We start from the raw sequence: 12827 nt of genomic DNA, 5'->3' as shown, positions 1-12827 counted from the left end.
AGGCCAGGTTGCACACACGCCCAAGAATCCCTTCAGTTCGTTTCCTAATTGGGACCACAAACCTTCCCTGTGGCTGAGTAGGAAACCACCATTTTTAAAAGACTTAAAATCACTTTAAGTTTAAAGTATAAATATATCACTAAGGACTTTTGCATGGAGAGAAAGCAATCACATGACAGGGTATTAAATCACTAAAGAGATGAGGCCAGGGCTGAGAGCGGGGGCCGTGTCTGCATCAGGAGTAGCTGTGGGCTCCAGTCATCTTTCAGTCATTGGCCCATCTGGGCTTAAAGATATGTTCTTCCTGCCAATTCCTTCCCTCCTCAGCCTTGCCCGCTGCTTGCAGAATAGCAGGAAAAACTCGCTCTAGAAACTTCATTTTGGAAGTTGATACCACTAATAACATTATTTCGGAGGAAGAATAAAGGAATCCGTTGGGAACTGGTGTGAAGGGATAGAGGAAATTATAAGAGAGAAAAGGTGAGTTGATAACAAGTTAGCCTGTATTGGTTACCTGTCATTATCTCTGTTCTCTTACTGATTGATTTTGTTTTAAATAAATAAACAAATTTATTTATTTATTTATTTATTTATTTATTTATTTATTGGCTGTGTTGGGTCTCCATGGCTGCACGCGGGCTTTCTCTAGTTGCGGCGAGTGGGGGCTTCTCTTTGCTGTGGTGCGTGGGCTTCTCAATGTGGTGCCTTCTCTTGTCACGGAGCACAGGCTCTAGGCATGCAGGCTTCAGTAGTTGTGGCGCGCGGGCTCAGTAGTTGTGGCACACGGGCTTAGTTGCTCCATGGCATGTGGGATCTTCCTGGACCAGGGATAGAACCCGTGTCCCCTGCATTGGCAGGCGGATTCTTAACCACTGTGCCACCAGGGAAGCCCTGATTGATTTTTTTTAAAGGTTCCTCCCCTAACTTTGGTTTCTAAATCCAGAACTTTGTCCGTGATTTTGGGATACCCACATCCTTCTGATTTTATGTGGGAACCACTTCCTGTTTATAATAGAGTTCCTAAGTGAACCCATTCATCCACTGAACAAATATTCATCGAGTCTTTCTTTGTTCAAGTTTTTATCTTTTTCTTGTGTCTCAGTTTTTTTCATCTGTAAAATGGGGATAAATACCTATCTCGTAGGATTGTTGCAAGGATTAAATGAGCACTTTTAAGTAAAATACTTAAAACAAGTCTTGGCAAATAGAAAGCACTCAAATGTTAGCCACTGTTTAGTACCACCACCACTGCCTACTACTGTTATTACTGCTGCTACCACTATGTTACTACTGCTGTTACCATGACTATAACTGCTACTACTGTATATTACTGTTATCACTGTTATTATTACCACTGTACTACTACTACTACCGTTACCTACTGCTGTATTATTTCTACTTTTTTTTTTTTTTTTTTAAATTTTATTTATTTATTTATTTATGGCCATGTTGGGTCTTCGTTTCTGTGCGAGGGCTTTCTCTAGTTGCGGCAAGTGGGGGCAACTCTTCATCGCGGTGCGCGGGCCTCTCACTATCGCGACCTCTCTTGTTGCGGAGCACAGGCTCCAGACGCGCAGGCTCAGTAATTGTGGCTCACGGGTCCAGTTGCTCCGCGGCCTGTGGGATCTTCCCAGACCAGGGCTCGAACCCGTGTCCCCTGCATTGGCAGGCAGATTCTCAACTACTGCGCCACCAGGGAAGCCACTATTTCTACTTTTAATTTAGATTTTTGAGCCGGTATTTCTCCTAATTGCAGAAAATATCTAATCATGTCAATTTAAGGTGAATTTATTCTCTTCTGGATTTTAGGTAAATAGTTATTTGGAAAACTCCCCTTCCCACCAGCTTTCTTTTCCTCAGAGGGTGAGCTAACCATCAGTGGGGGCAGGGCCATGTTGTCCATAATTATCCTCCATCTGCATGGGACTACCTTGTCTTTGCTGTATTTTGTTCTTTGGCCTCTGTCTTCACACATCTCTGAGGTCTGGGCTGACCTCTTATGAGCCATTTTTGGGCCTGGTGGGGGTGGGATTGACAGACACCAGTGAGAAATTTTGAGATGTTGTCTGGCCATATGCTTTGTGAGGCTGAGCTCAGGATTCTTGCCCCAGCACTTTTGGAGACCAAACTGGACAAGAGGACTTCTTGCAAAGCCAATAGGCTCCCTGGGCTATACTTCAGGAAATGAGGCACAAGCCTCCTTGTCCTGGGCTCCCCAAACTTAAGGGATGTTCTGTAATTTCCTGCTTTATCTCTGTATTCCTACCCCCTGCCTCCCCCAGTACAAATATAGCACCCTTCAAATTTTATTCTTTTTGTCTTTCCCAATTCCTCAAATCAAAACTCATCATTCATGGAGAAAATCTGAGTGTGGAGCAGGGAAGTGCTTTTTTGAAAAATTTTATATTTGTGGGAAGGCTATTGGGAAGAGTATAGGTTCTTGAGCAATGCCTCTGAAATCATAGCATGGAGGTGTCCAGTGAGGGGTCAAGTACATTGTCAACCATGAGCAACATGTGCCGTAACAGTTGTTCTGGAACAAAATTCCTGGATATGGACAACTCACTAATTCAAACTGAAAATAGGTGGTAGTGGTAAGGCTAGAATGGACAAATGAAAATTCTGGACTATAGACTAAACACAAAGAAATACAATTTCTTTGACTGAATACATGCCTATTCAACATAGGCCAATAAAATACTGCCAATAACGGACACTGTCACACTTTCAAAGAATAAATAAGAATGAGTTTCCAGTATAGACTTTGAAAGTAGTTTGTTTTATGAAGTTTATGGGAATCTTATAATTTTGCATTATTTCTAAAGAAATATGTAAACTCTAGCCCCCTCCTCCTGTATCATATACTCAAGAAAGAGATGGATTAGTAAAGTTTCCTGTATTACTTGGGACCAGAATTGTTTGTTAGAATTGAGATTTATCCTATTAGATTATGATGATCTAAGTCAGAGGGTAACAAAGTACACCCTGTGGGCCAAACCCAGTCCGCTGCCTGCTTTGTATGACTGGAGAGCATAAGAATAGTTTTTACGGTTTCAAACAGTTAGGAAAAAAAGAGAAAAATAATATTTCACGATATGTGAGCATTCCAGAAATTCAAATTTCGGTGTCTATAAATAAAGTTTTATTGGCACACAGCCATGCTCATTCAATTACGTATTGTCACACTGCATTTGCAGAATCGAGTAGTTCCAACAGAGACCGGATTGCCTGCAAAGCCAAAAATACTTAGTATTTGACCCTTTACGGGGAAGAGTTTGCTGGCCTCTGGTCTAAGATGTGGATGAACATGAAGAGAAATTCAGGGAGAGCATTCTGTTTAGAATCTTATTTATACTGTCTACATGTAAGAGCAATCAGCCCCATTGCGAAGGCGTTGATCCTTAGGAGAGCAGGCGGGAGAAGTTGTGCTTTCATCACGCTGTTTGTGTCAGTTCCACCCCTCATCCGTGATTCTTAAAGCCTGCTGTTATTTTATGCCACCTGCATAACCTGATTTGCATCTTAAATGAATATCCAGCTACCACTTGGACTTTTCTCAGAATAAGGAGAATGGCTTTTATGAAGCCATCTGTAGATGAAAAATAGAGAGCAGCCAACAGTCCTGGAATATGTGATTGAGGGAGCTAGCACACAGCACAAGAGTCAGTCGGCTGATTGGCTCCCCAAGTCAAGAAGCTACTAAAGAGATGTCAGTATTGACAAGATAAGGGAGGCAGGTGTGAGCCGTCTGGAAGAGAATGGGAAAATAAAAGCCATTTGAAACCCATGGGCACACTTGGATAAGAGACTGGGCCAGAGCTAGGCTTCTCATCCTGAATTCCCTGTGCCCTGGAGCTCTGGGGTCTTCTCTCCTCCTAGAGCCTGGCAGGCTTTCTTAACAGTCATGGGACTCGACCTCTCATGGGGCTGCACCTGCTGCCCTGGGGGCTCTTCCAGGAGATACCCAAATCGGAGAGGGTTTCAATATCTACACTCAAGTCCCATTTTTATGGTGCATTCGTTTTAATGATGTCACACGTTAATGATTGGATTAAGCTTCTTTTTTTCTTCCTTGCCCTAAACATTCCCAGCCACCATTTACCCCAGAGAAACTGTCAGAAGTAAATTGCAGAAAATGTAGCAATTCTTAGCTTCTAAATGTAAAATAGAAGCGTGAAACAAGGATTGAGGAAGTCAGTGTGATGAGTCAGAACCATCCTAATTGAGTTTCTCCCTGACATTCTCCCTCTCTCATCCCCTCCCAGTGTTTCTCCTTGAGTAGAAAAAGACCTTTTGACCAGGAAAAGAGAGAGGGGAGCGGTAGAGAAGAAGCAAGGAAGACCTCTTTTCCTCTCCTGCCTTTCTCTCTTTATCTCCTCTCTGTGCTCTCTCCCCCTGGACCCTGTCTTTTCTCTTCCTTTCCTGTCTCTCCTCTCCCTTCCCCCTCCTTCCCTCCCCTCTCTTCCTCCTTCTTTCCCCTCTCCCTTCCCTCCCTTCTCCCCCTCACTCCCTCCCACCTCTCTTCCTCTCTCCTGTCCGCCCCTTACCATTCTGTGTTTGTGCCCTGTTCTTCTCGCTCCCCACCTCAAACTGAGTTAATTCTTGCCTGACATCATAGGGGAGATTCAGGGAGGTGGCTGATCTCATGGAGGAATTCCGGTTGTCCTCATGGTACTATTGTACAGTAGGACCAGTTGCTAGGCGTGCCTAGGCTGGGGAAGGCCTTGGAGATCTCTGCAGACGCTCAGCAGTACTGCAGGGCATCCGAAAGTTCCTATGGCACAGACACCAAGTGAGAGTGTATGCCAGAGGCCTGAAAGCATCTTGCAGACAGCACAGGGGGATGTGCTTTGGTAAGACAGGACATGGGTAGACTCTGCCCATGGTGTGCCAACATCTCAGTGGATCATTAGCTCCAGAGAGCTATTCTAGATAGCACTGCTCATTGCCTGTGTCGAGGACTGGATGAGATGAGTTCTATCGTGAGAAGGAGGCTGTAAGCCCCCATTCTCACAACCACTAAGCTGGCGCTGGCTGGAACTAAGGGATAACTTCAGAGAGGAGAGGGACCAAGAGAACATTTTCTATTTAACTGAGTTTTATTTTTCATATAGGGCAGAATAGGGGCCCCATATCAGAAATTAAAATGAGTTATAGGAAATTAAGTTATATTTCTTACACACCAGAATTGGTGATTATAAAATTTGTACCAGATATAGTCACATTTATTAAATACGATGTGCCAGGTAATCTATGAAATGATTTTCATGCATTTTTTCCTTTAATGCTTTTAATGATTTTGTGAGGCATGTATTACTAATCCCATTCTACAAAGGCAACTAAGGCTTTCAAGAGTGCATTTGTTAGCCTGAGGTCACATAGTCAGAAGGGAAGGAGCTAGGATTTGGGTCAGGCAGTTATGACTCTGGAGTCCCACCCTCTCCACATACCCTAATAGCTGAGGGTCAGATGGGATCCTATGATAGGACACTGAAATCTGCTTTGCACAAACCTGTTAGTGAAGCAAACTTCTCCTTTGACAAGGAAACCTTTCTGGGCCTTTTTTCATGTGCCAGGTGCTCAGCTAGGCATGGGATACAAAATGAATAACATTCACGTCCCTCCAGGGATGGAACAATCTGCCTACATTTGGTTCTAACACATGGAAAGGACTCAGTATGAACTGGTTGAGTGAATAAATTTGAAAGGTACAAAGCATCAGTAAGGGAAAGAATGTCAAATCTCAGATGTAGTAACAAGAATATTGCAACCATGCCCATAGAAAGAGAACTTGAAAGAATCAGAACACTGATTCTGGTGGAAATAGATGTGATTTTAGAATGGTCTCTGCCTTAGGCCTCCAACAGGAGGGCCTGTTGGTTAGAAATCTAATCCTCGCTGAACAAAGCCCTGGGGAACAATTGGGCTCAGAGCAAAGAGATGGGCTGATCTGATCTGAGAAGATTCCTTTATTCTTAACATCAGTGAGGTGCTGATGAGGGAAATCAATCAGTGGGTCTCCTAGGGTGGAACTGTGTTCAGAAGGGAGAACTTGTTTTTGGAAACAGCACCCCTTTCTTGGTGTCCACAAAACTAAAAAAGAGATTAATGAACTGATTGATGTAGGTAGGAAATCTGGGTCATATTATAACTTCTGATGTCACATATCACACACTCTGTTTCTCTAAGGGAAAGAAGAAAGCCGGTTCCAACATCCTACCTTTGGCAGACAAAGGTAGTGATTTTTGGTTGCCAGGCAGTTGGGCGGCATCCTCCAACTTTCTGCTATTTTCTTTTTGATACCTCTGTTCTGAAAGCAAATGATCAGGAAGGCCCGTTTGTTGAAGTTGCATTAGGGTATTGGGGATCTTTGATGGTTAGCCATAGACACTGGCTCTGGTTAATCGAAGTCAAAAGGGAATTAACAGAAACAATGTCGAGAGCTCACAGGGTAGAAGCAGCAGCTCAGAAAGGGCAGGAACCAGGTAGCTCTGAAGGTCTCGAGGCAGGAATCGCTCCACAGCGCCACCGCTGGAGTCTGTGAACCCCAGCCTTATTCGGTCTTCTCTTCACTCCCCTCCCAGTTCCATCCCAGAGAGGCAGGGTCTTTCTGGCCCGGCCTGGACTTGGTACCCACCTCCTGGTCAGAGGAAGGCAAAGCCTCTTGATTTAATCCCAAAGAGTAATCCAATGGAGAAGTGGTAATTCCCCAAGGAAACAGGAGGAAGGTTACCATAAGAAGGTGGAGCGGGGGACTTCCCTGGTGGTCCAGTGGTTAAGACTCTGCGCTCCCAGTGCTGGGGACCCAAGTTCGATCCCTGGTCAGGGAGCTAGATCCCGCATGCTGCAATTGAGAGCCCGCATGCCGAACCGAAGATCCCGTGTGCCGCAACTAAGACCCGGCGCGGCCAAACAAACACATAAATAAATAAATATTAAAAAAAAAAAAAAAAAAAAAAGAAGGTGGAGTGAGTGCCAGGCAGCCCTGGAGCACCTTAGTTGGAAGGTTCAGCTTCCCGAAACTCTGTTGACCTTGGCGTAAGTTCCGAGACGTGGTCTTGAAAGGCGTTTGTGATCTTGCTCTCCTCTGTCTCTGGACGTGCCTGTGAGAGCAGTTGCCTGGGAACCTGCCGCCTTCCCGCACCTTCAGTTTACCCCCATCTAACTTTCTGTTTCCCAGCTGGGTGTCTTTGCTCCATCTACTCTAATATCAGCTTCTCTTCACCAGGAACTAATCTCTTCCTTTTTTTTTTTTTTTTTTAAAAAGGAATTCCTTTATTTTTATTATTTATTTATTTATTTATTTTTATTTTTGGCTGTGTTGGGTCTTCGTCTCTGTGCGAGGGCTTTCTCTAGTTGCGGCAAGCAGGGGCCACTCTTCATCGCGGTGCGCGGGCCTCTCATTATCACGGCCCCTCTTGTTGCGGAGCACAGGCTCCAGACGCGCAGGCTCAGTAGTTGTGGCTCACGGGCCTAGTTGCTCTGCGGCATGTGGGATCTTCCCAGACCAGGGCTCGAACCCGTGTCCCCTGCATTGGCAGGCAGATTCTCAACCACTGCGCCACCAGGGAAGCCCAAATCTCTTCCTTTTTTGTGCTCTCACAAAACTTTTTGTTTTTGGAGATGTTCTTATAATCCTCATTTTCCTGGCCCAAGAACTCCCCAGTACATGTCGCTGCTGCTATGGCAAATGTGGACAAAGCACTTAATATGTCCTCGGCCTTTCCTAAGCACTGTCTGTGTAAAAAGCCATTACATCCTTCCCATCACCTTATGCTGCTAGTGTCTTCATTTTACAGGTAAGGACAGTGCAAGGGAAGTTAAAGAACTTGTCCAAGGTCAAATAGCTGGGACAGAATTTTAACTCTGCATTGTAGCAGGAGAGTCTGTGCCCTTAACTAGTCTTGCTTTTTTTTTTTTCGTGCCTCCTACACCCTCCACACCCATCAGACATCTGTTCTACGTCTTAATAATTCTGCTTTTCCCCCCTCTATTCCCCCTGCCTTGATACCAGCCCCTATTCTCCAGTCCCCTCATTAGCATAAACTCAGGTATGGTTGAAAGGGGCTTATTATGAATAACAAAAGACATTCTCCTCATTCCAGGCACTCAGGAAATTTCCAAGGGCTTTAGAAGCTCTGTGCCAGGAACTGGAACAAAGACCAAATATGTGTTTCTTATAATATCACAATATCACACCTGCTTAAGTTGACTCCTTCATGATCTGTTTGAGTAACGTGTTACCTGGTCCTCATTCCTCAAGTATATTCAGCACCCTGTTGCAAAGATATCTCACCAAAAATTAAACTTGATCCTATTGTTCATCTGCTTATAATTAAAGTTTTCCTATTACCTACGGTGCCAACATAATTTGGGTCTAACTTTACTTTCCAGTGGCATCGTCTACCATTGACACTCTTGCCTGTAGTCCTCTACCTCCGTGCATCCTCTATATATGGCTTAGGAGAGGGCCTTGGTGTCTTGACTTCTCCCACCTGTCTGGCCAGTCCTGTTTCTATTCTAAGGCACTGTGCAAATAGCATCTCCTGTGCGAAGCCTTCCTCACCCATCACAGGTACAGTCAAGTTACTTCCTCCTCTGTTTCTGTCATAGTCTGTTCTTAGCTATAACACTTACCTGGTGGATTAGTTTCCTAGGGCTGCCGTAACAAAGAACCACACACTGGATGGCTTAGAACAACAGAAATATATTGTCTCATGGTTCTGGAGGCTACAAGTCTGAAATAAGGTGTCACGGATCCATGCTTTCTCTCTGAAACCTAGCTTCTGGTGGTTTGCTGGCAGTTTTTGGCGTTCCTTGGCTTGTGGTTGCATAACTCCAATCTCTGCCTTTGTAGTCACAGGGCGTTCTCCCTGTCTCTGTCTTCACGTGGCTGTTTTCCTATAAGGACACCAATCATATTGAATTAAGAGTCTACTCTACTCCAGTATGACCACATCTTAACTATTTACGTTTGCAATAACCCTAATTCCAAATAAAGTCACATTTTGAGGAACTGGAGTTTAGGATGCCAGCATGTCTTTTTGGGAGTGGGACCACAATTAAACCCTTAACACCTGTCTATACTGTAACCTTTTGTGAATATGTGGTCTTCCCCACTAGACTGGATCACACCTTATTCGTCTTTGTGCCACGTGCTCTGTCCCATAGTGGGCCCTCATAAACTGTTCTGTATATGTTTATCTCCCTTCATGAGGTAGTAAGTTGTGTGAAGGAAAGAGAGGAGTTGTGCTGTTTTCATTAGGTTATGAATGAAGCAGAGGTGGATTCGGATTTCTTCTTGCTATCTCATAAATCCTACGAGAGCAGTGACTCTGCCTGTTTGGTGACTAACATATCCTTAGTGCTCAGAACATGCCTGACTCAGAGTAGGTGATAAGTAAATATTTACTAAATATTCATACATTTTTAGTTGGATGGAAACTATTGAATGAGTGGATTAAGATGATAGGAAAGAAATTATAGATAATTTTAGAAACACTTTGCTGGTCTTTGCCTTGGCCAGGTCTTTGCTGTAGTTGTTTCGATGAATTCATAAGCTTTAGCAAGTAAAACTGACTCTTGCCAGCTGCTAGCCAGAGGGTAGGAGGCTGGTATAAAGGTAACCATTGCTGGGGTGCTAAAGGCATTAGAATTTGTTTTTTTTTTGTTTGTTTGTTTGTCTGTAGATCAGCAACCTCCTGAAGTCTTGGTGGGTTCCTTCATGTCCTTCAAGGGTGCCAGCCCGGCAAGGAGGGAAGTTTTGCCAATAACTCCTGAGAAAAATTGACTCTGATTTTCAGTCTATTCCTGCAAACTCCCAATCACAGGAGACTGGAACCCAATTTTGATCCTGTATGCTGCCCAAACTGGATGTTTAGCTCAACCCCCGTTCATTAGTTGGCATTAACTGATAGTTGTCTGGTCCCACTGGAACCGCCCATCCCTGGCTTCTGTCAGCGTTTCCCAGGGAGTTTTGTACCATGGATGCTCCCATTTATGCCACGTTTGGGTCCTGATTTAGGACTATCAGCTCTGAGGAGGGCAGCATTTGCCTTGTTTCCTTCACTTCCCTGTGGACTCCTTTCCTTAGATGTGTGCTCAGCTGCCCCACACCACAGCAAGTCACAAAGGGCAGGGTGCAGCTTCTTTCTAGAGCTCCCTTGGGAGCAGCTCAGTATGATGGGAAATGCAAATCTGGGATTCCCTGTGCCCTGGAGACAACGTAGAGTCAGTTTTTGAGTTTCCATGATGTTATAAGGTCTCTGTTTGTTAATAATTGCTTCATGTTTAGGTCAAACTATTACAAAGAGTCTTGAGTGCTGGCTTTTTCTGGTTTGAGTCTTGAAAGTTTAGTATGTAGAGCTACTTTTTATCTCTGGATGAAGAATATAAACCTCTGCCTTGCCTCTTTTCAGAGGTGCACGTTTGGAGTACGTCTCTGTCACTAAAACATACTCTTTCCATCTGCTGTGTCACCAGCTGGACAGCATGAGCCACAGTGTAATGGTCTGAGATAAAGAGAAGCTACCAGAGAAAGGAGATCTGTGTGACTTTGAGTGTCGGGTCATGAGCGGGTGGAATGCTCACTGACATACTGCCCTCTTCTCCCTGGGCCTCTGAAGGCCGGTCGACTGAAGCTTGGCCCACTTTTGTCACATGTATTATATTTATAAAATTTTCCCTTTGTCTTTTCTTTCCTATATCTCATTACTATAATTAGTAGCTCCTAATCATAATTGAATTTGCGGGACCACTGGGAGGTTAGAAACATAGCAATTATTGAAAGAGGGAGATCATTAAAACTCACTTAGAGAAGATGAAGGAATAATCATGAACAGATTTTCTTAGGTAGCCTAAGGTTTGTAAGGCCATCTAATAGCTTCTATTATAGTTGGGGTCAAAATAAGAGTATCATGCATTTACTTATCACCCACTTTGAAAACCTCTCCCTTACATTTCTTCCTTGTTTCTTCAACAATCTACCAGCACCAATTTATACCCTAGGGCCATTACAAATGAGAGAAACCCAATACTCTTCTCATATGCCTGAAATCCCATCCAAATCATCCATCTTGATTTCTGCTAACAAATCTTCTTTGGGAAGCTTTCAGTTTGTTATCAAGTATTAACACATTTGTGTCAATGAGTTTTGTGAGTATGGATGTTAACCATCTTGCGAAGATTCATGCTTTCACTTTGTAGTGTAGTGTTGTTGCTGGAAAGTGGCCGTCTAGGCAGGAACTACATTTCCCAGCCCTTTTTGCATCTATCTGGGGCCATATGATTGAGTTCTGGCCAGCAGAATGTGAATGGAAGTGATGTTAGCTGCTAGCCTGTGACAACCTTCTGTGTAATTATTTACTTGCCCTCTTCTTATACCTGCTAGCAGATTGTCCATGCCCCGGGTCTCCTTGGAGGTCAGGAGTTGATGACAGCAGGGTCTTCATCAGTCTAGGCCCCTGAATAACTACGTGGAACATCTCCCCTCTACCCATACCTCCTGCTGCTATTAAAATTCTACTGTGTTAAGCCACTGAGAATTGGAGTTTATTACCTCATCTAGTGCTACCCTAACAAAGTGGTAAAATGTTTTATTAAAAATATGTTTTGAGAGATAATTTTAGACAGCTAATTCCTCAGGGTAGAGGAGGAAGGGGTTATGGCTAAGGGTAAAGGTAGAAAGGATCTAGAACAGCAAGCAGTGGGCCCCAAAATAAATTTTCTTACCTAATCCTTCTTGTGAAGACTGTGTACTGCTTGTAGCATATTGGTTAAAAGGGATTTTTCACTGAGTTAGCATCTAAGATTTTTTCTCCTACTCTTCAGCTTTCTTAAGCATAATGTTTTCCTTCTCTTATTTTCATAATCTGCAGTGACTATTTGTAAATCCTCTCCTATAGTCTTAAGCAGTAGAGCATAATTGTTTCAGTTTCCCCTCACTACTGGCTCCCCTGTCAAAATTTCAAACTTATACAAATAAGCAGTTACATTAAGTAGCTCAGGATATATTGTTCATCTGTCTGTCCATCCATCCATGCATCCATCCATCACTTATACTCACCACCTATTATGTACCAGGAGCTCTGTGAGCCTCTGAGGACACAGTGATAAATGAGACACACATCACCTGGTCTTACAGAGCTCACATTCTAAAAGTTAGAAATCATTTTAGAAGTGAATTAGTATTTTAATTGCCTATCATCTACACCCTGTGCAAGAAGTTGCGGTAGGCATCAGTACATAGAATTTCTGCTCTAAAAGCCTGTTTGAAGCAAAGGTGGGCCCGACTACCCCTTTGCTCTTAAAACTAACGGAACTGTGTTAAGGGTGAGGAGAGCTGAACACAGTGGCTCAGTTCCCTCAATGGCCACTTGGCTCGTGGGAACTTGAATGGCTTTTAAGTACTGACCATTTTTATTCTTGGTTATAGCTGACAATACTGAGTATTTTCAGTAAAACACGTTACGAGGTCTGTGTTTGTTAATAATTGCTTCACGTTTAGGTCAAACTATCATGAAGAGTCTTGAGTGCTGGCTTTTTCTGGTTTGTGTTTCCTGAGTGAGATCTGTACATTAACTAGAGATCACGTTCTCATGAGTGATTATTACCAATGAAAGTTTGTTTATAAATGACATCTGCATTAGTTATCTTTTGGCATGTAGCAAATTACCCCACAAGTTGGCAGCTTAAAACAACAAACATTATTTCATAGCTGGTGATGTCGGGAACCCGGGAGTGACTTGGCTGTGTGGTGCTTGCTCGGGCTGTCTCCTGGGGCTGCAGTTAGAAAGTCGGCAGGGGCCTGTCAGGGGCTAGAAGATGCG

The 12827-nt window shown here is 43.7% G+C and overlaps 1 protein-coding gene and 1 long non-coding RNA gene across 4 annotated transcripts in view; one reads left to right on the top strand and one right to left on the bottom strand.

The window, feature by feature from the left end:
- The window catches only part of LOC309626206, a 1050100-nt gene that overhangs the window by 305782 nt on the left and 731491 nt on the right, over positions 1-12827 (bottom strand). The window lies entirely within an intron of this gene.
- Positions 1-12827, top strand: part of SYT16 (synaptotagmin 16) — a 263020-nt gene that overhangs the window by 45224 nt on the left and 204969 nt on the right. The window lies entirely within an intron of this gene.

Source organism: Balaenoptera borealis (genome assembly GCF_965194805.1).
Source record: "Balaenoptera borealis genome assembly, chromosome: 3".
NCBI lineage: Eukaryota > Metazoa > Chordata > Mammalia > Artiodactyla > Balaenopteridae > Balaenoptera > Balaenoptera borealis.
This window is presented reverse-complemented; position numbering and strand designations above follow the sequence as displayed.